General features: G+C 32.7%; 1 protein-coding gene across 17 annotated transcripts in view; it reads right to left on the bottom strand.

Moving 5' to 3' along the window:
* Positions 1-24,897, bottom strand: part of ADGRL2 (adhesion G protein-coupled receptor L2) — a 623,949-nt gene that overhangs the window by 120,772 nt on the left and 478,280 nt on the right. The window lies entirely within an intron of this gene.

Raw genomic sequence — 24,897 nt, 5'->3', positions numbered from 1 at the left:
AAAATGAAGAAGCAATAACACAACAGAACAGAGAATGAAAAATCTAAGTTTTTTTATAGATGGACAACTTCTAATTATTCACTCAAATGAAGTATAAATATCATATGGATTAAACATTTTTTACATTACTTATTCTCAGTGATTAATACTTGTGATTAAGTATTTGGTTTGCCTTTATACTTGTGTTTCACTTAGTATTAGCAATTGCCAGTAAGCAAAAGCAGTTCACAATTATACATCTTATTTTTTTCAATGCAACGTTTGTGGATAAGAATTAAACTACAGATAATCAGATAGTATTTTGCATTTACTTAACTAAAATAGTTGCTTTGAAGTATAGAATTAAAAACAAAACTCACTCATCAAACTCAGTACTGTGTTTTCTCTCATCTATCAGCAGACCTATGTTCTACTCTGACTTTCTGATACAAATCTATAAAGAGCCACATGACACACAGACCATGAGCAAATAGCAAAGGAAGTCAAAAGTACCCCAGGGAAGAAGCTTGATTTCTTTTTACAGTTACCCAAAACAGCACTTCACTCTTCCCTTGGGATTCAATGAAAATTCTACCTTGTCCAATAACAATGCTACCTTGATAGCAAAACGTATTATATACAGGTGCTTTTTTTGGTTATTGGAAATCAGATATTTCAAAACACTGAGATTTTAGTAATCATCAAACAATAATTCTAACAGGAATTTATTGCCCCAAATCAAATAAAATTCAGTGGATTCTTTTCTTCTACCCAAAGTTTAAAAGTAACCACTATTTTATATAAAATATTTTAATTTCTTCTCAAATTCAGAAACACAGTTTTTAAATAACTTTATACTTCATTTGTAACCACCAAAAACAATTTATATTCTAGTAATGAAGGATTTATTTGCCACATAATTCTGTGCTTCAAGCACAGAATTGGTTAATGTTTGTTAAGAATCACACATAAGAATCCTATACATGTAAGAGAGAAGGATCTGAGAGTAACGTTTTATGCATGCACACACACATCTCATACATTCTAAATCATCAGATTCCTTTCTTTTGTTCAAGAAACACAATCAAGTTAATAACTGTCATTAAGATATATGCTTGCAGAAGTGAATCTTAAGTAGATAATGACAAATTACCTTGCATTTGAAAAATACAAATGCAAGATTACAAAATGTCTTATATAAGTAAAGCAGTTTCAAAAGAATTGCCAATAATTTTCAAAGTTATACACAACTGCTGCAAAATTACTTTTCATGGTGATAATAACAACTCAAAGTTAAAACTGAAGTGCAGTTTTAATTACTTCTCTTAAATATTTTTTAATAGAAATAAGATTAACTTATTTCTACATGTTAAAAAGGAGTCTTAATTTTCAAAGTTGTATTTTTTTCATTGAATCAATTGTTATACTATGATATTGTGTGTGCAGCACTATTCTGTGAAACAAAATTTGAGAAACAGAAAGGGAAATAACAGATCCCTGTCTTCATAAAGCTTATATATAAAGAGAGACATACAATTAAAGTATTTAGATAGTGAAACTGTAAAGAAAATAAATAAGATGATGTAACCTGAGAGGTGCTTCCCATTAGATAGCTATGAAAAGCCTCTCTGGGGGTTGACATTAATTAGAGCCAAGACCTAAAGGAGGAGCAAAAGTCAGTAAAGGGACAAGCCTAGGAATGAGTTCCGGACCCAAGAAAACATCTGACATGTTCCAGAACAGAAAGAAGGCAAGAGCATGAAATGTTTCTTTCTTATTCTGTTAAGAACAGTAAGGCTTAATAGTAAGACCATGAACTGTACAGATCAGAATCTCAGCTCTGCTAACTAAAAAGTTGTGTGTTCTTGGGCAGCAGTTAATACATTTTAGTCCCTTTTTTCCTAATCTATATAATAGAGAAAATAGCACCCATTATCTTAATGGCTGTTAGCATTAAAAAATCTTTAGCACCCACACAAAAAAAAATTCATCACACAAATTCCTTCCTTCTTCTAAATTTGATGTCAATCACCTTTCTAAACATTAAAAAAAAAAAAAAACTCTTTAAATTTTACAATCTATGCAGAACATTTTCAATAAAAATTACTGCAAGCAAAATTTTCAATGCCACAAACTTTCATGGAAAGTGATGATGTAAACCCTTTACCTTTCTCTTTCGGGTGATGAATGTCTCCCTGGGAGCTGTGTTTTCTGTATTGTCTGTGGGGCATTCAGCAAAGGTTACTAATGAAAGGCCACTTTACTTCCCTGGCATCTCTCTCAGGAGAAATGTGCCACTGGCTCAAAACTAGTTGACTAAAAAAATACTACTAATCTCACATGTGAGAAAACATAATCAGTTGAGAGGAACTGGAGACTACTACCATTTCCCAGAACAGGTAGCTCCTGATCTAAGGTGATTGTGGGAAAATAGGTGGAGGAATAAATTATCATCTTCAAAGTAGAAATTATGTGACCATTCCATATCCCCAAATAAAAAAACAAAAACTAGCTGCAAGGTATTCAAAGCTGCCAAGTACCTCCGGTTCTAAGACTTTTATTACATTAGTATTAGTACTTTTAATCATAGTTATCTTTTATATCAATAAAAGGTCTGACTATGAGATTTCACCAACAACAGTTCACTCATCAGTTCTCAATATTGAAAATTCTGGCCACAGTCACAACTATATTTGTCAACAGTTAAAATTAGATGGAATTTTAGCAAAACAAAATAAGTTACAGTTTTAAAATATGGAAGGAAAGTTGAAAGACACTGGAACACTTGGCTAACTTACTCTTACTATCTCTTTCAAAGAGTAAAGTCTGTTGATTAAGAGTGTATAATTAGTAATGGAAAAAGAGACTAATGCACGAGGACAATCTGCCATCTGTAAAGTGGTATATTGGAAAACTTGAGTTTTAGAAATAAAGCAGAATTGGCAATTAAATCCAATACAATGGAGAATTCCCATTTTCCTACTTCACTGTAAATACATTTAATATTTGAAACTCTCATATTAACAAAGATGTAAATAAGGTTAACTGTCAAATAGAATCTGTGAAATAATCATGGAACTTTTAAATAATTTTACCCTTATCTAATCTCACTGGCCAACTCATTCTCTGATGAAATATTCTGCACATGTCAATGATAACTATTTTGGTCAAAAGCAGGGGTCCTCACTAAACATGCACATATTTGCCAAGGGCTATGTTGCTTCACTTTCAAATACATGAGATGGCACTTAATTCCCCAGACAACAAAATCTTCATGCTTGACAAGTTCTGAGGTTCACATTGAGGACCTTATTTAAAGAAAGATATACAGAATTAAGTCATGAACTATATACCTGACCACTTAGTATAGGAACACTTATGATTGCTGCCATGTCATCGACTCATCTCTCTAGCGATTTGTAATGAAGAAAAATTGATTTATAGAATTATAGAAAAATTGAATTATAATTCTTTTTCCATAGTAGATTGCTTGTATCCAAAATTTTTAAGTATTTTATGTTATTCCTATAAACACTTAAAATTGCTGAAAAAATAAAATATCTACTGCTCTTCAGATTAATTCTTGGTACAAAGGAACCACAAGAATATAAGAAGTGATTTGTTACTTTTTACACAAAATTCAATGTTTCAGTCAAATCTACTGACTTCTAATCTTTTCAGACAACTATATTATTCTTTTCTCAAACTAAATATATTTAACTCTAGTACCAATCTTTGTGTATAAGAAAACATGCTCTTTTATTCTACAGCAGGCTCTCTCTCCATGATACCTAGTTTCTTGGGTTTAATTGGCCCCAATGTAAACAATTAAATCTGAGTTTATACTAAATCAAATTTAAATAGCAGGAAGAGATTGAGGCCTCCCATCCATCTGCTATCTTTCACATCTGCTCACTTTCATCAACCCACTTTCACAACCCACTTCCAGCAACCCACTTTCAGCAACCTAAGAATCTTCACAATAGGGAGCCACTGTTGTTTAGGGAAGTGTCACATTCCTCAAGTTTGGAGTCTGGGGTAATGGGATAGTGGAGCAAAAGGATTAAAGGGGATGGCTCATTAAGGATCCACCTCCTGGGGGAACTTATCAATAAAGATAATGTAAAAACAATATGCTCTAGTCAGGTTCTGGCCAGGCATGATGGCTCATGCCTATAATCCCAGCAACTCTGGAGACTGAGGCAAGAGGATACCGAAGGTTCCAAGTCAGTCTGGGCAACTTAGCAAGTTCCTGTCTCAAAAAAAAAAGCCTGGGTAGAAGGGTACTGAGTTCAACCCCCAGTACCTCTCCCCCCACCCACACACACACACACACAAAGTGTTTTCAATCTTGGTGTGTCTCTCTCTCTTTTAGTACCTGATAACTATGATACTATGATGACTCCACATTATAATCAGATATTTCACCAGGGTTACTTTCTTTTCCCTTAAGCTACAAATGTTGCTAGGTTTAACTTTGGCAAATGAAATAAAATCTCAGGGTAAATGTATCATTTCTTCTTCTGTAAATTATCTTTTGCCATATTCCATGATGACAAAAGTATATATAAACAGATTGGTCTAAGTAAGTCAAAAACACTTTCTATATTTTTCTGTAGCAAAATAACACATGACAAAAATATGTCTAATATTCATGCTGTTTGTCAATAAAGAACAATATCAAATGTTAAAGGACATTTTAGAAGTGATGCTGACAGAATCAAGGAAATACAGAATTACTCTGTAAACTGTATATAACACTGAGCAGCAACACCTTTAACCCAGAACCTACCATAACATTCTGACAGCTCCTATCAAATAGTAGATGAGTTTCTTAATTTAATATTACTGACATCATCACAAGTGTTGAAAAACTAGCTGTGATAAAATACTTTGATACTTTATCAGCCTACTAAAATGTCAGTAAAACATGTACATATCCTAAATTAATGAGGATATATAATGAAAATGATCAAAATCAGTCATTTAGGCCACTGGAAAACACCTGTATATTTAATGAGCAATCACATATCACATGCTGCTCAGTGACTTTCAAACACAAAAATGAAAAATAACGATAAGAAGTATGTTAAATGTAACTCGATATTTAAAGAGAAGATTCTGTTCCATGAACTTTATTTTAGTTGAGTCAACATGGAAATTGGCCCTTTTTAAATTTAATTTCTTAATTTTTAAGATAGTGGAACTCAAACCTGAGAAATTAACTAACTAGACTCAGAGTTAGATCAAGAACTCCTAGAAAGTATTCTTTCCTAAATCACCTCTTGTACCATGTTACCATGGAAGTGACTGAACTCACACAACATAAAGTATAACATTTAATACAGATATGGAGCCCTTAAGACAAATCTACACAATGCTCTTCCACTGTGCTACACCTTCAGTCCATAAATGGGTCTTAACATTTTTCCTCATTATTCTTGTAACTTTTTAAAGTTACAGGCATATACCAAGAACCCAGAAACCTAAAATTAAAAAGTGGCATTTTCAAATCACAAGGTAGTCATTCAATTGTATATTTATCATTAGGAACAAAACAAAGTCTGTATATAAGTTGTCAGTGTACGGTGAATTTAAGGAAAGAAGAAACAGGTATTATGAGGAAATTGCCACCAGAAGGAACTATCTGTGAGCTGATAAAAGGTTTTTCTAACATTGTATCTATGCAATGCCAAAATATCTAGTTGATGCAATTAAAAAAGAAAAGTTAAATAAGATGTCTTAACCAAAGACAAGAGCATATGCTGAATGCTACATCTTCCACTTTCTCAATAGCTGTCTGGTATCAAGTAGACCTAGCAAGATGTGAACAGAGCTTGTACATTTATGAATTTTAAACTCATTTCCTTTCACACATATGCATCTATTTTTAATCACTAGATGGATAAATCACAGTACAGTATATACATCTAGAAACATTCCAAAGCTAAAAATAAAAATGGACATTCCTTATTATACAAATTAAAGAACACTGTGCTCGACCGTCCTGCTGATGAATGAATTTCATCCCTGTGTCAGTTTATGCATATTAAACTCTACCAAAATCACCTAACTATGCCTTAAATTACCTCAGCTACAAAACTGAGAACATAGTATAAGCCTCACAGAGCTCTATGAAGGGCAGGCAATTGTTTTTAGTTTTTAGACTTCGAGACATTAAATGCAGTCATTTCTATATACCTGTAATAAAAGTTTTCCAAAATGTTATGGTTTGGATGAGATGTCCCCCGAAAAGCTCATGCAGGAATGTTCACAGACTAATCTGTTTGCTGGATTAATAATCTGAGTGGAGTACCGGGTGATGACTGTAGTGACATGAGTAAGGGTTGCAGGAAGTAGGTCACTTGGCACCTGCCCTTAGAGATTATATTTTGTACCTGATTCCTCCTGCTCTCTCTCTGATTCTTGGCTGTCCTGAGTTGAGCAGCTTTCCTTCTCCATGTCCTTCTGCCATAAGGCTTCACCATCACCCAGAGCAATGGAGTAGGCCAAACTCAGGCTGAAACTCAGATACCATGACCCCAAATAAACTTTTCTTCCTGTAATGATCTTATCAGGTCTTTTGATCAAAGTGACAAAAAGCTGACTAACTCACAAACTTTACCCATGTTCATTATTTAACAATTAAAGCAAGCCTCACAATAAATGGACGATTTAGGCCTTAAGACTCCTTTTAATTCTGCCCACTGACAAGTTTGTCTGTCTCTGCATATTATTATTATATTTTTAGTGGTAAAAACCTCATTATGGCTGGAGTTGTGAATCAGTGGTAGAGCATTCACCTAGCATGCATGAGGCCCTGGGTTCAATCCTTAGCACCACATGAAAAATAAAATAAAATAAAGGTATTGTGTTCACCTACAACTAAAACAAACAAAACATCTAAATAATAAACAAAAAAAAACTCACTAAGCTGATCCCACAAATGATTCATCAAATCTGCTTCTTTTCTGCATTTCTTATCTTGGTGAATTAATGATACACCTTAACTCCCAGTATATATCACCCACCAAACCTAGATAGAAATCAACATTTCCATCAGCACTCAATTCATTATTACTCAAATACTCTGCTTATAGGCTCTGCTGATGGGGCAAAGCTAGACAGACTATGAGAGCCTACCAGCCACGAAACACACAAAGTTGATTGAAGATGACATGGTTCTTTGACAAAGAAGTTCATAAGGCTGGGCATGGTTGCACATGCTGCCTGTAATCCCAGCACCGCAGGAGGTTGAGGCAGGAGGAATCCAAGGACAAGGCCAGCCTCAGCAATTTTGAAAGGCCCTAAGCAACTTAGTGAGACCCTGTCTCAAAACAAAAAATAAAAAGGGCTGGGGACATAGCACCACTTGGTTCAATACCTCACACCAAAAAACAAAAACAAAAAAAGAAGAAGAAAGAAGAAAGGGAGAAGGAGAAGAAGAAGGAGTTCATGAGTTTCATTCTCTAGAAATCCTTTTTTTTTTTTCGGTGATGAGATGGAAAACCAGGGCCTCATGATGGTCCCAGTCCCCCTGGGCTACAAGCAGAGCTTTCTCCAGAATTTTAACTTGGGACAATTCCAGAATTGGAACTAGACTTGAAGCTGACAGGAGGGATGAGCCTGGGTGGAGTACGCTAGAAGTCATACTGAAACAAAACTGAGAGAGAAGAGAGACTTTTAAAAGATGGGGGGGGTGGGGGGGAGAGCTAGTTGGTCACAGGAAGAAGCAGGCGAAGACAAAGAGACATGGGCCAAATAACCAGGCAAATGAAGAGAGTGGCCCAGGTTTGGGATCTCTACTAGATGTTACCATCTTCCATTCACCTTCCAAACTCTGCAAGGGCCTCAGGAAATATGACTGCCCCAGTCCAGTGGAGTCCTGTTTACTTTATTCCCAAACAACCATTATAATCTGTTCCTTATCACCAAAAGTGATTAAATCATCATTTGTCTCATCAGAGATTTACCAAATTCCATTAATACATTACTGATATCTCATTCCTTTTTATCTAGTCTCACTGCAATTTTTTTTCTTATCTCTCGTTTTTCTTTGCCTGAATCACTGCTATGGTCTTATATTTATTTAAGAAAAAAAGCATAAAGGCACAAAACACAGGATAATTCAGCTCACCAGTATGTTTTATTTGCCCTTCAGTGTCTGAACTGGTTTTAAACTAGTTTGCCAGCATTCCAAAATATGAAGGCAGAACATTCAAACCCAATTTCTGACTTTTCTTGGGGAATAACAAGTCATCTCAACTAACAACATACATTGAAAAAAGCATCTAAATAATGACAAAATAATCTGAAGCCAAGAAGCATCTGCCTACTTTAGAAAAGCATTGATTTTCCAGTTTTCTTTCATTTTTTTACATTCTTCCTCCTTCATTTGTTTCTGTTAAATACCTGGTCCCTCAGAATTTGTCCTTAAACCAAACAAGTATTTCTGGAATAAAAATTGATACTTACTTTTAAAATTATTCAATGTTATGTCACCTAATATGGTAAGATTCTAACTCTTCCACAAGACATACATAGTCCTCTGTGATTTGGCTCTAACTTCATCCTGTGCCATCTCACCTTACCTTGAGCACACAAGGAACAAGCTGACACAATAAATCTTGTGAAATGTTCTGCTACATCAGAAATGCGTCCAGCTGCAGAAATGCCAGGACAACTTTCAGAACCAAGGAAAATTATAAGAAAACACATAAAAACTTCATATTCTGAGCACTTAGCATTTCATTATCTTACCATAAAGCAAAGATTAGAAAAAAGAAAACAAATGCAATCTTTAATGGAAAATATATTAAGAAAATTCACCATCCACAGGATAGGCAAAAAACGGATCATAAATTCTTGAAGAAAAATATTTATGATGGTCAAGAAAACATGATTAACAGAACTAATTAAAGGATAATTCTGTGATCTAAGTTCTTAAATTACAAGAATAGTAACAGATATAAATGCTTCAAACACAAATTAATTTGAGCCGTACTTATTTTGTGATATGAAGCATAAAATCTTAAACTTTGTTTCCAAATATCATAGTACTATATTACAAAGGAATTTCTTGGGGAAAAAAAATGAAAGACAAAAAAAAAAAAAAATCTATCTACACAGTTTGTATGTTTGTGTGTGTGTGTGTGTTAAAACTCAAACATAAAGCCTAATTAAATGTTCTAGTTTTCTTAAAAACCAACTCCCACTTTTTTGCCCTCACCAGTATCTCTAGGCCAACAAAATACTGCCAATTATTATTCTCAATGCATTAGAGAGTAAAACTCCTGAAAGCAATAATCTTTTCCACAAAGATGGATATAGATGCTTTGAGTGTTCTATGTGACATCTTCTTGCCACATAAGCACCTGCAGTCTCTTACACTGTCCTGCTAGGTATTCCTAAAAACACCTGGGCAAGCCATTTACTCAAAGAACTAGACACTGAAAGAGATGAGAGATAATTAGCAAATAAAACTATTCCTGGCACTCTCTCGACATTTGTGCAGAACCAAGCTCCAAGCCAGCACCTGGTGAAGGGAACTGCTAGATGTGATAATTCCAATTTACACATTCAGCACAACATTCTGTCTGCCTGTCAATTTGAAACAGTTTCCTATTCAGTGATAACAGATACCCCAAAAGAATGCAGTGTCGAAGTGCTGACATGAATTTTTTATGCATCAACTAGACCCTCTCTTCTGGACCAGCTGCATCTGCCTTCTTCACTCTTGGAATGGACTGACAGTTCAGTTTTTTTCTACTATACCAGAAAAAAAAAAAAAAGTTTATCACATGGTAAATTTAAAATACCATATCTTCTTAGAGAATGAATACTAATAAAGCACGGTTTAAAAATAATAAAGTTAAAAAAAAAGTTTCACTGTGTTGGGATATCTTATTTAGTGTAATATTTCTCAGTTGTCCATGGAAGTATATATTTCTACTAAATACAGAATTTGCTAACTTTTTTTTTTCTAAGTTAACAGAGAAAATGAGAAGCAAGTGAAAGAGACAGATACGTACATGGTAAATCAGATAACAATTTGCAATTTCTAAATAAATAAAGAAGAATTTTTTTATTCCAATCTATGGAGACACATTTTTATATGACCATTTTTTAAAAAGTTTTATAAAAGGACAATCAAGTCAACATTATATCAGATAATTATGAATCTTAGAATACTTTCAAGTTCCCTTCATATTTAAATGACAAATATATAAACTATTCTTACAAAGTATTACTATTTCTGTCCACATATATACCAAATTATATTCATAAATAGTTCCCCCCACAATAAGCTATATACCATTCTCTTTCCAAGTAGTTCCCTAGATGATTTATTTGTTCTAATGAAGCAATGACATTTCTCTTGTATTTCCCCTATGAAATACCAATATATTCCTTTTAGTTAATTTCAATGGTGCCAAGCTTTCATTTTAATAATTAACTTTCTAAAATAAATATAAACCTTCAGGAACAAAATGTGATTAATAAAAATATTTTGATCTGAGAGATCACATTTTGTTATAAAACTAGAATGATAATAAACTATTAAATGTGAGGATAAGAAAATCTGTACTTCTAGAATCATAAATCAATGATGAACACATATCAATGAAAAAGTGAGTTTTCAGAGCAAATTTTTTGGTTACAAAATTATTTAAGGGTAGAATTTACTTAGTAATAGTGAAGAATATAATGATTTTTATCCCATAATTCTAAGTTAAATACTTTCTTCTTCAAAGTTAATGAATATAAAAAGTACATCCTATACTGTACTCTGAATTTATCTCAATTTCCACTAAACATAGAATTTACTTATTTACTAACTTAGATAAAGAGATATTTGGTAAATTATACCCATTTGCAAATGTTAAATGGAGAATAAAAAATTCTGACTGCATATATATTTAGACATGTACCTAAACAAATGTGTGTGCGTGTGTATATATATATATATATATATATATTTCAATGGCATGAATATTCCCCCAGCAAAGCCACTGATTTTAATATCAGAAGCTTTAAGTAAACTTTTAATGTTAACAGTAAAGTCACTGAGAATATAATATAAATATATTTTCATGTCTGTTAAGTCTACATAAGATATTATAATAAAATACCATTAGTCATTAAGAGGATAAAATTTCCTACTTCTTATACTGAAGCTTCAATCACAGAAGGATGTTCTAGTTACTAAATGAAGGAATTCACAGGATAAGATCATGAGAATTTTCTAAATAACAAGAGATACATTTACTATCAACCATTTTTAAACAGATACCTTTATAATTATCTATCTTCTAAAGTATTTTCTCAAACCATGGAAGGAAAATAACATTGTACCTAAGCTCATCACTGAATTTAAGAAGGAAGTGCCATACTTATGAGTAAAAAGTCAACATTAGTTGACCTGATTCAGTGTAGGTTATTACTATTCAGATAATTTAAAGAATTACCAAACTCATATAAGAACTAAGGCTACTTTTAGTAACTAGCATTTGCTACAATTAAGTTTTAAGTTAAACTCAGCTGTTAATCCTCAAGACCACAAGCTACACACTCTGCATGCACAGAAACTTGTTTTCAATATTCATAAATTCGCCTTGTATGTAGGTGAAAATGTAGCCCTATGAATAAAGTACATATCTAAAATACTGTTTTGGCCTGGCATGGTGGTACATGCCTATAATCCCAGCCACTCAGAGTTCAAAGCCAGCAAGACTGTCTCAAAATAAAAAGTAAAAAGGGGACTGGGAATGTTGCTCAATGGTTAAGGACTCCTGGTTCAAGCTCCAGTACCAAAAAAAAAAAAAAAAAAGGGTGGAGGGCAGGGATGGGAATGAGGATTTAAAGGAGTACTGAGAAGATAAGCAAAAGAACAGAGCTGCCTGCCCTCAACTTGGTTTACCAGAACTGGCAGCGGTTAAGACGCTAACTCAAAGGTTTCAGTTAATCCCCAAAACAGCCTATGGGTACTGGCGAATGTTTCTTTATACTATGACCCAACATATAGACTAGTAAGGAATCCCAGTAGTATCTACCAATAACTGAGTCATAAAGCAGCTTTCAACCTGGTGAAGGAGCTCAGCATTCATGTGGGCTCTCACAGTGTGCAGGAGAATTTATTATGGGCAAGTTAAACGTGGAGTCTGTCCACTGGCTACAGCACAATGTCAACCTTTCTGTGTGTCCTTGTACTCCTTGGTATGCAGTATTTCCAATCTGTAAATCAATCTTTGATCTGTGCGCAACTGGAAAGCATTCCCAAATACAAAATTAAAGAAGTGTCAGTCATTCCAGCTTTCTTACGTGTACTTCTCTTCTACATTCATTACATCAAACTAAATATCAGGAATTATAAAACAAAAACAAAAAAAATACTTAGAAAGGTGTCCACTGTGACAAATTTTTCCTCATCCTTAAAGGTTCAATAAATCAGTGAAACATGATTTTAAAATATATTTAGATATTTATATTTATTAATATTACAGTAAAGTCAATCTTCTAAAAAGGCCAAAATATTATTCTAAATTAAACTTAGGGTTCTTTTTTTTTTTTTTAAGTAAAATTATTAGAAACATTTGTTTGGCCCTTGTCAGAAGGGTTTCAATTTTACATTATTACATTTTTAACTTGCCTAATCAGTTGAACAAAAGTACTTTATGTAAAATGATTCTTTTAGTTGCCTTAGCTACAAATCCCTGCAGGATACTATAATTGAAATCTACTCACGTAAGTTAGGAATAATTAGGGCCCCAAATTAAGCCAAACACAAAGTTAATTCAAATAGTCAGCTGCTGTCATTTAAATGGTTACGGGTTTTATTGTTGCTTAACATTTCCAAATGCTTTTAAATATACTTTGTTCTTCCAGTCTATACGTAGAATTTTAGTACAAATAGAAATGGGATCAGGAGGCGAAAATTCACCACCTTTTAAACTAAAGTCACACCTATACTCAGTTTTTTGTCACCAACACCAGCAAAGCTTTTCCACTCAATCTTTGCTATCAGTCAATTAATAACATTGTTGAAAGGATGGAGTGACAGATCTCAAAGGCAAGCTTTCTAGTAAATAAAGCTGATCACAGAATCTACAGTCAGTGCCATTAATGCAAGAGCAGTAAGAGCTTTTGAAAGCTACAAGGGATGGTTCTCTATTTGCTTAAACTCTAAAACAAAGCAAAGGATTAAATGGCCTTCCTGTTGTAAACCAACTAAAAGGAACCAAGAGATAATGTCCAAAACTCATGCCTGAAGAAGGAGCTCAGGAGTCATGCCTTTTTACTATTTTAATGATGTCTGACAACACTGTGATATCAGAACAGAGTAAAAGTTAAAATGATGCTTAAAATTATTACAAGTTCTCAGTGTTCTTGTAATCAACTCAGTAATATTTGATATTTTCAAAGAACACAAAGCCCTAGGTTCAATCCCCAGCACCCCCCCCAAAAAAAACCCGTTTTAAAAAATTTATATATACACTTGTAGCTATAAACTTCAGAAGATAATTTGAAAGTTGCAGGGTTATCAAGTTTAGTCCTCCTGTTTTATAGATGCTTTTCATTTCCAAACAGTCAATCTTAATATAGCTTTTAATAGGAAATGGTAATGAATAAAGAAAACTTGGAAATAAATTATCTTGTGATAATCACCATTAAGTTCAACAATGCTATACAATATTATTTAAAGTATATTTTAAATATTCTTGAGTGACAACCTCATGAGACAACAACCCAAAGCTAAGTATAAAATTCTACATGAAGAAACTACTGGCACTAGTAAATTCCGGCAAAGGAACAATCCTTTGAGGGTCTTTCAGTAGTTTCTTCACCTGAAAACTGAAAAATTCTACATTGCCGATCTCCAAGTTATAACTCCACGTTTAAAATTATTTAATTCCAATAAAAAAGAGAAAAATATCTAATGACTGTATCCACATAGATTCTCTGTTTAAAATTTGCTATTTACTTGCTTTGACTTGGGCTTTAAAACTCAAAAAATTCCGATGAAGATACAAATTTAATTTATAATTTGTATTATCATAAAATTAAAATAAAGCATTATCAGTAACCCATCATCTTTGATAGGACAAGCAAAAAGATTATGGCCACTATTAATAAGAACTATTATGTCCACTACTAAAAAGAAAACATCTTTGATTATGTATAATATTAGCAAATGGAAAAATCACTAAATTACATTAAGCAGGTAAAACAGTTACTTTTAATGCCCAGTTTACTATCAAGTAGCTCCAATTCTACAATCTTACAGGGCAAAAATGATTAATACTGAAATTAAAATTATAATTCTGAGTTATTTAAATAGACTCTGGAAACTGCATAAAATAATAAAAAAACTTTTTCTAAGTGTGTTAAGGCAAATAATACATACTTTGCATTACATGACATAAAATGTTCTTCAAATAATAAAAATTGCATTAATGTTCTTTAAAATAACATTTCTGTGAAGACAACACAAGTAGGAGAATGGAGGGAAATGTTAGGGAAAAAGGGGCAGACTACATTGTCCTCAAGATTTAAAGAAAAAAAAATAGATAAAAGATGAATAGAAAGCATATAAAGTAGGACCAAAAATGTTAACAATACATAAAAATATTCAGTAATACTTCAAGGTAGCTCAGTTCCTTTTTCAATAAAACGAGTTATAAAATTGAAAATGATGTTATGTCTGTATTTTAGCTATGTTGTTCGGATTAGAAACGAACATTGATATCACTGTCATACAAAATCTGATTGCCTAGATTAAACATTATAATAAACAAAACTCCCTGAAACAGATGTCCTCTCATAGACCTGCCACCTCAGCATCACCTGGCACTTTGTCAGAAATGAGAATATCAGGGCCAGGCATGGTGGTGCACGCCTGTAATCTCAGCAGTTCAGAAGGCTGAGGCAGGAGGATCGCTAGCTCAAAGTCAGCCTCGGCTACTTGCAACTCAGCCAGACCCTGAATCTAAATAAAAAATAAAGAGGGCTGAGGATGTGGTTCAGTGGTTAAGCAACCCTGGGTTCAATCCCTGATATACAAAAAAAAAAAAAAAGAAAGAAAGAAAGAAAAGATGAGAATATCAAGTCCCATTCCAGATTAGTGGACCTATATCTTACCATGACACCCATGTAATTTACACATGCACACACATTAAATTTTTAGGAACACTCTCCTAGATAAACAAATTTTTTTAAATCCAACATGACCTCCCTAAAATTTTTCCTCTTCCCATACTCATCTCTTCTTGAATATGCCTCTCCCTGGACCCTTGCACACCTTTCCTCTTTTCACAGATGAGCCTGACTGTCCCTGTACTGAATCCTTTTTCCTTTTTCTTGTGCCTGGAAAGAAATTCAGGTATTTGACGTATCTACTTAATGCAATCCCAAAATAAAATTATAGAACAGTATTTTCCTTAAACAATTAAATATTCTTGGCCTATGCCACTGTCTCTCTTGCTTTGTGAGGCTACACTGTCATCTCATCACAGCATTCTACCTTTGTCACCTCATCACAGCATTCTACCATGTAAAAGTTTGTCTCTTAAAATTAAAAAAAAAAAAAAAAAAAAAAAAATCCAACAGGCTCTCTACACCATCGACAGCAAAGCTTTGTTCATCCTTGTGCTGAATACCACTGAGGTGGTGAAGTCCCTGACTCCTACTAGCATGCCACCTCTAATACCTGAATTTATTTATTTATTTATTTATTTGTTTGTTTGTTTGTTTATATATTTATTTATTTATTTATGCAGGGCCTTGTGCTTGCAAGGCAAGCACTCTACCAACTGAGCTATATCCCCAGCCCAATACCTGAATTTAACAGAGGCATATTTGCCACCTAGTTTACATCTTAATGCAGGTCAAGTAGCCCTTATTTGAAATACTTAGGATCAGAAATGGTTCAGAGTTTTTTTGGATTCTGAAATAGTTACAAAGTTGTTTTTTCTTTTTTTTAAGAATCATGTTAGACCTCAAAAAGTTGGATATTTCAGAGCATTTGGATATTAAGATTAGGGATGCTCAATCCATATTACAAGAAGAAAAGGAGCCAGAAAGGGAAGAGAGAAATAATTTCTAATGCACAAGCATACACACACACACAATCATTCAGATACAAAAAAAATGGTTACAGGGAATAGTAGGATGTACCCTACGAATAAGCAACGAAGTGAGAATTTTACTTTGATCTCTTTTTCAGAGTAAACCCCTGTCCACAATAAAATACTACATTATTTGAATCCATTTTTTTTTTTCCAGGAAATTAGTTTCTTGACACTCCAAGAATCCTAAAATTTCATTTTAACTATGGAATGCTTTAATCAGTATGTTTTTGCTCCTCTCACTTTTTCTCCATCCACCCCATACCAAAAATCTATTTTCTTAAAAATATACCTCATTAAACACACTTTATGCAAAAACAAATCATGTTGGGCTGAGGAGATAGCTCAGTTGGTAGAGTGCTTGCCTTGCAAGCACAAGGCCCTGGGTTCAAACCCTGGCACCCCAAAAAAAAAAAAAAAAAAAAAAATCATGTAACTAGGGTAAGAGCACTAATATAGGAATATAGGAATCAGAAGAATAGTGATATTTTTCATCCACACTTCACTCTGCATTGATATAAACGATGTTCTTTTTTTGCCCTTCTTCCTTTTTTTATAAATTTATTATTGCCCACCATGTATTTTTAATTTGGTTTTGTACCTACTAAGTTAAAATTCAGCTAAAATTTGCTTCATAGCTTACAATTTGTTAGTTAAAATTTGATTCATAGCAATTGAATTAATATTAGTTCACTTCTTTTTAAATTAACTGGCTAAAGAATTTAGGTGATGGTGATGTATGTAGCTCAGTAGTAGAGAACCTGCCTAGCACGCATGAGAACATAGGTTTGATCCCCAGCACCTCAAAAGAAAAGGAATTCAGCTATCATATCACCTTATATCAATGGCAAGTACTGATGGATTAAAATGTTAAATATGAGCATTTACATGCTACAGGGGAATGCAAGTAAGTAAACATTAAAGCGATGTCAAGATATGAGGTCTTTAATCACAAAAATAAGGAAGGACTTCACAAAAGAAAATAGCTATATATCAAAAAGCAAGGAAAGAAAAAAAATATGAATAAATCAAATGTAATAAAAATCTTAGTAATTGTTGCCAGGCATGGTGGGGTATACCTGTAATCCCAGCAGCTTGGGAGGCTGAGGCAGGAGGATCTCAAGTTCAAAGCCAGCCTCAGCAATGGCAAGGCATCTAAGCAACTCAGCAAGCTCCTATCTTTAAATAAAATACAAAATAGGGCTGGGGATGTGGCTCAGTGGTTGAGTGCCCCTGAGTTTAATCCACAGGACCCACCCCTCCATAAAAAATCTTAGTAACTGTTAAATCCAGGAATTAGTAATTACTATATTACTTATTAATAATTAGTGTTATATTACAAATGTCTCTGATTGATTTAAAAAATTTAAGCAGTATAAGCTGAAAGACAAACTGGAATACATTTTCCATAATACAAATGACAAAAGTTTATTGTCATCAATGAATTGTAGTTAGGTAATGAGAAAACCTGCTAAAGGTACTGAACAAAAAAATTCACATCAAAATTACAACTAGCCAAAAGATAAATCAACAAAAATTAGTTTTATCTTAACAAGTAGATCTTACAAATTTAATTTATAATAACATACCCTCTACCATATATCAAAATGTCAATTATTTTTTAAAATTCAAAATCAATGCTACTATAGATTGATATTCTCATATATTGATAATCAATGTGAACATTCGCATAACTATTCAGAAGCCAATTTGAAAAGGTAGCTATATCTCTGATAATCAGAATTCTAAAATTCTAGCCACCAGACATGAAAGAAAAAAATTGAAGATATTTATTTTATTTTCACTTGAAAAAAGAACAAGTTAATGGTAAGTGGAAGGGAAGGAGCAATTTTTTTGATATGTACAAAATAAATTACAATGCTGTTAAAATCCATTATCAAAATATATAATGTCATGACAATTCAACTGATAACAATGAAAAAAAATCTCAATTCAAGAATAGATATAAATGAAATGAAGTTTTATACATAATTTTATTTTCTCTAGAATATTAAATATGCATATTGGAAAAATAAGACAAAAAGGAAATGTGTGATGTTAATATTCAAATTATAAACAATTTTGCAGTTTTATCTTAAGGTTTTAATTTTCTATCCTTTCCCATGAAAATGTGTTACACTCAAAATTAGAAGGAAAAAACCCGATAAGAAAAATAAGCCCTTAGAAGCAGGAATTATGGCAAACATATAAAAGTACAACTTGGGAGAGTCCCATGCTGATAAGGAGAGATAAATGTTATAAATGTTGTTTTTGCTTCCTGAAGCACAGATATGGAATTCCCTCCTCAGCTTTACATTTTAGCCAAGTGGTCCCAAAGTCGAGACTAGATATTCTTCTGGACTCTTGTCAAATTGACAAAAGGAGTTCAGGACCAATGCTGAAAGATGTCATGAGATATTCACTAATCCACACTGATGTCTAATAAACGTAGCTTGCATGGCTGTCGTATGTCATTCTCTGTCATGCAGAGGAGGCGAAAAGAAAATAAGAAGTACCATGGAGTTATAAGCATATGTTTCAGTAAGACACTCCGTTAGTATTATGGCAGATAAATCAGTTTTTCAAGGCATACCAGATTCTAACCTAATACTCAGATATTTTCAATCATCTGTATTATCTTATTCTCTAATACCACAACCTAAGTATATAGTATATAAAAATGTGAAAAAGTATATTAATTCAAAAATGAAGAGCTTCATCAAAACTGAAATCAAAGAATAGTGAGAACTTAACAGAATTACAGCTCTGCAAAATCAAGATCCTTTAAATGCCTCCTGTACTTTTAATTAAGCTATCTTCAATATATTATTATTTTATATAATATAAATATATTATTATTTATTATTTATATTATTAATAAAAGTATATTATTTTATATAATATAAATATAATTTTATTTTTATAGACTGTATTTTGATTCACTGTACACAAATGAGGTACAACTTTTTATGGTTTCTATGGTTGTACATTTAACATATTATTGATATTTTCAAAATGTAAAAATAACTGTGATAATACATAATATGCATGTAAAATCAATATATCTAAAATGTACTCTAGTATAGATAAGCTAATAACCTCTTTACTTTTAGCATATTATTGCTTAATAACATTTACTTATGAAATATTTGATGCAGTTTTTTCTGTGAGAAAATGGTAGACATTTTTGAGGTCTACTGGGCAGCTGTTGTGAATGACACACTTATTTATAACACCAGCAACAGACCTGCTCCTCAAGTTACTGGAAAAGCAGTAGGGGATTGAACAGAGTAGAAAATGGGAGGAAAAGGGAGAAGAAGAAAAATATATATATATCAACAACCAAGCACTTGAATGTAATCATCATTTATGAAATGTCATATATTGATGATGAATACTAGTATAGAAAATGAGCAAAGTATAATTCAAATTAGTTTTTTTAAAAGAGCTAGTGTATCCTATTGAGCTTAGTTTTAATTTTTGGAACTTTGTGTCACTTTCAGAACAAATTTACCTGAATCTTGAATCTCACTAGTAATAGCAAGGCAGTTGGTTTTAGCAAGATAGAAACAATATCCTTTAATTTATAATGGCATTGATATTTATATTTTTAAAACCAAATTACATCACTACTTATGCAGAAGAAAGTGCTGCAATCAAATTACATTACATCTATAAAACACAATAAGAATATTTAACATGTCCGAAGAACAGTATAGTTAAGCACTTTCTTAAGGAGTAAAATCACACAGGACTACACTAAAAATAAATAAAATCATTAAAAAAAACTTTTGGTTTGAGCAGATGTTAATTTACATAATTTGTGAATTTAAAAAATAAGGTTACATTTGCTATGCAGCAAGCACAGATATACAATTTCTATTAATTTAATGGGAGTTGTAACTCCCATTAAGCTTAATAGGAGTCATAGAGCCAAATCCCCATGTACCTTGCTAAAAATTCACCTCCAAGATTTCAACTAATCAAAACTGCTGAAATGAACAAAGTAATCAATTTTGCTAGAGTAGAAAATTTTAAATCCCTAACGTAAGTCAATTCAGTGTTATAGCAACGACCATCTAGTTATTCCCAACAAGAAAAAGAATAAAGTTATCACAGTGAAAAAAGACAAACTGAAACAAGAGTTTAGGAGTTCTGCTAACTGTAGCAGAAAATATGTTGCTTTTTCCAATTTGTTGTAAATATTTCAATATTTTTTCTTTCTCAGTACACTATCCAAAAAAAAAAAAGAAGTAAAAAAAAAAAAAAATTCCTTTATTAAAGCCTAAAATCATGCTCAAAGGGGCCTGATCAGAGGAATAAGACAAAACTCAAAAATATATTGACACTAATTTCCAGAGAGCGACCTATTAATAACTGCTGAATCATGCTAAATAAAATCATAATTTTTTTACAAAAAAAAAATTGTTTTGAATTTACATTTAAAGCTGGAATACAGCTTAGTGGCAGAGCACTTGTCTAGCATGCACAAGGCCCTGGCAATTAGCACTCTGTTATGACAACTGCTCATTGTCCCCTCCCCACTACTAAGACTATGAACTTCAAAGACTTAGGCTGTTCATGTGACGGAAAAGACTGAGTGGTTGCTAAAAACCACACATTATTTTAGGCACTTTGATATATCGATGAAAAACAGCAATGAAAAAACGCTGCCTTTGTAAAGCTGACATACTGTGTGTGTGTGTGTGTGTGTGTGTGTGTGTGTGTGTGTGTGTGTTTGTCCATAAACATACAGACACATATACATGTGTAGTTCATTACGTGTATGTGAAGGAAAGAATAAAAGAAATAAGGATACAGTATTAAGTTTAAACTTGGAGATTCATCATTATTTCTTCCACTAAATTCAGACCACTGGGAAGTACTTATATAAAAAAGATTTTTTTCCCCTAATTCATATTTAACTTATAAATCTGCCTATTTTCTTCTACTAGATACTGAAAATACCCTACACATGCACATCATATTTTAATAAAATAATATTTATTCTAAAGTCATTAGAAAATGTGCTTAGAGAATTTAAATGTCCATTAAAAACTGGCAGGATACTGTTTCATAATCTTCTTGTTTGTAAATTTTCTTGATTTATTATAAAATAAATATATAAAGTTATATCTGGCTTATCTGGCATTTATACCTGGTGTAACATTTTTCTTTGAAATAAGAATAACAACAGGGGGCTGGGGAGATAGCTCAGTTGGTAGAGTGCTTGCCTTGTAAGCACAAAGCCCTGGGTTTGATCCCCAGCACCCCAAAAAAAAATAACAACAGTATAATTTGAGTTAATTAACAAAATTTTGACTTATGAAATTTATATACTTACAGTGTAAAGAATTCAACCTGAAATCCATATTACCAGCTTTGCTGAAGAGTCACTATTATTTGTAACTTGTCACTTGAGCAAGCCTTCATACATCTGACTTATGCTTGCCAGGGCTCCATTATATAGCATAATTTAATTCTCTGGGACACAAAAATTCAATTTCCTTTCCCTACTTACTGATACATGATTCCACAGTGGGTTACTATGCTTATAAAAATTGGCCAAAATAATCAAAGCACACCAGTTTCTCAACAGACTGACTTGTGAAGGGCTTGAGGTTAGTTCTCCAGGAATAAAATCAATTACACAAAAATTTTACAAAATATTTTAAAGTTTGGCCTTCATTCAATCATTGTTTATTTAGAAATTCTAAACACAATTTTCTAAAATATACAGGAATAATAACAATGTTCCTATTTTGTAAAAATATTCACTAAGATAGACTGACAGACAAATAATAAATAAGGTCATTCTAACAACTAAATACTTATATAATTAGCTTTTGCCATACTAAAACTTCAAAAGTGGTTATTGATTTGTTTTTTAATATGCACAAGAGACACTGGGGGTGTAGCTAGGTTACAGAGCACGGCCCTGGCATGCATAGGCCCTGGGTTCAAACCCAGCACTAAAACAAAGGAATATGTACACGAAATATGACATACTTATAAGGTCTATTTAAACACAGAATAAGTGCTTCTCACAAATTTGGAAATACACCTCTCATAGGTATAGATGTAAAATAGATCCAAAAATTACGTGAAGCCATTAAATAATACCAAGGTAAATCAGAACTTTGGAAGACAGAAAGCTCTAAGAAAGAAGGCATGGTCCATGGTAATTCTATAATATGTAAATTGTTTTGTTTTTAAATCTTAGTTGGTTGCTATCATTTAAAATCTTAATGTCTGGTTGAAAAGTTGGAAAACTGGCAAAGGATTCAATCATGGTCCTTTGGAAAGCACTCCCTGTCTGTGGCAAACCTCAGACTGCCTGATACACTCAAGTTACTTCATCCGTTTGACCCTAATAGGTGCTTGAGGTTCAATGCTGTATAAGAACATGAGCTCCTCAGAATAAGAACTAAGGTTTGTGTATTTTGGAAACTTCACCTGAGTTTATTTGCAAGGACCTAGGAACTAGTACAAAAAGTACCATCTCATTTCTTAAGATTTTAAACGGTAACAATCATGGAAGGGCTCAGGAGAAACTTAACAGCTGAATAGTTAAATTTCTATCTTCCCTCCAATGCCCTCACACCTAACTTTGATTGGTTTTCTCAATAGGTGTTCACAGATCATTATCTGGTTTCCAGCAATAAAGGACTATCATGTCATGTAAAACTTTTCTAAGACAAACTCATGTGATGCTGGATAAATGCTCTAACAGTGTGCATTAGCTGTGTATACTCAGAATAAGCAGTGTGAGTTCATCCCCAGTTCGTTTTATCCATAGGAGGGAACTGCTTCAAAAGCAACACCCCCTGGCCTGATGTGCCAAAAGTGATATTTCTCTTAACAGCAGATATGAATCCTGACCTGGTAGGTGACACTAGAAATAAAACTGCAGTATCCCACGAAAAAGTCTCTGTTTGCTAGCCCCCCCACTAAGTTATGCTACTGTGCCAATGAAGTGGCCTCTATACCAAATAGAAATTTTTTCTTTATTGGACTAATGATCCATTGGTCCACACCTGGAATCTTTCTTAAATGTGTAAAAAATCAAACCTAACAGCAGGAATTCAGTTATTTTTCTCCCTAAAAACCAGATGCAAAATTATAAACCATCCATATGATTTTCATAACAATCTAAGCCTGAGATTCATATTATGAAACTCAGTTCCTGCTTCTTGTTTATCATTACAGTATTATTCACTCAGACATACTTTTAGAGTTGATGCATTTCCAATTCTAAAACAAAGAGCAATATAATCCGAAAATGAAATAGTAACCTATTTGTGACTTTCAAGTATGACTTCAATCTAATTGAACATTATATACTTTCTGGTTACTAAAATTCTTATTTTAAAATATTTCTAAATTTTTATGTGTTTAAAATATTAAGTTATGTCAATATATTGAAAATAAGAACTGACAGGACAGGAGAGGAAAATAACAAAACCTAAATTTGGAGCAAATAATTAAAATACAATTCTTTTGGCAAAATTAAAAGTTTAGTATTTTGAAGCTGATTACAAAGACATAGGAATAACAAGCTTCTATATATTAACTGACATTAAACCTCTTTTTCTTTGCCAATCATTTTATTAATAGGTATAAAATAGAACAACTAAAGTATACATAAAACCAATTTAAAAATTCTAAAACATTTTTTTCAATACTATTTCACTGGGCCTTGAAAAGAAATTTCATTATAAATTACTTGGATTTCTCAAAGATTCTGTATTCTTCAAAGGTTTTATAAGTTAATATTTTCGTACTGAATACCACTATCAACCAGCGATAAAATTTACACATCTTACCTCCATATTTCAGTCTGCTTTATGCTCTATGGTATCTGGATGAATATTATTTTCATATAGAAATAATATTTCAGACCTCCGAAAAAATGGGTACCAGAAAAATCTAAGTAAATAATAAACGATCATTCCAATTATTTCAGTAAGCCTCAAAAGTACATTTACTTCTTTAAAAATCAGTCAGGTGTGATGGTGCATGCGGTAATCCTAAGATTCTAAGATAGGAGGACTGCAAGTTCAAAGCCAGCCTCAGCAATTTAGCAAGACTCTGTCTCAAAATAAAATATAAAAAGGGACAGAGATGTAGCTCAGTAGTAAAGTACCTCTGGGTTCAATCACCCACCTGTACCAAAAAAAAAAAAAAAAAAAAAAATTCAGGCCTGTCTTGAAAACGACTTGCCATTAATCTAGATTTATACAATTGAGGAGCTGGAAATACAGCTCAGTAGTAGAGTGCTTGCCTGTAATGTATGAAGGCCTAGATTCCATCCCAAACACCACAAAAATACCAAAGAAAAAAATTTAAAGAAATAGTGCTCTAGAAAAAAGTCTTCCTGCATTTTTATAAATTTTCACATTATAAGGCGTGTGTGTGTATTTGTGTGTGTGTGTGTGTGTATACACACACATATTTCAAAGATACAGATAACATTAAGAGGGAAGTACTACAAAAATGTTTTTCTATAAAATGTGAAAATTTATCATCTTAGGCATTTTATAACTATACTTGAAAAGACACAAAACTAAAGATGAAGTGAAAAGATCATTGCAAAGGGCTTAGGTTATAGTTCAGTGGTACAGCACTTGCCTAGCACATGTGATGCACTGGGTTCAATCCTTAGCACCACATAAAAACAAATAAATAAAATAAAGGTATTGTGTCCATCTGCAACTAAAACTTAAAAAAAAAAAAAAAAAACACAAAATACTTCAAATTTACTAGAATAAATACAGTCAATAAATGTAAAATA

The sequence above is a fragment of the Sciurus vulgaris genome (genome assembly GCF_902686455.1).
Source record: "Sciurus vulgaris genome assembly, chromosome: 1".
Taxonomy (NCBI): Eukaryota; Metazoa; Chordata; class Mammalia; order Rodentia; family Sciuridae; genus Sciurus; species Sciurus vulgaris.
The sequence above is the reverse complement of the archived record's forward strand: the minus strand, read 5'-3'. Positions and strand labels throughout refer to the sequence as shown.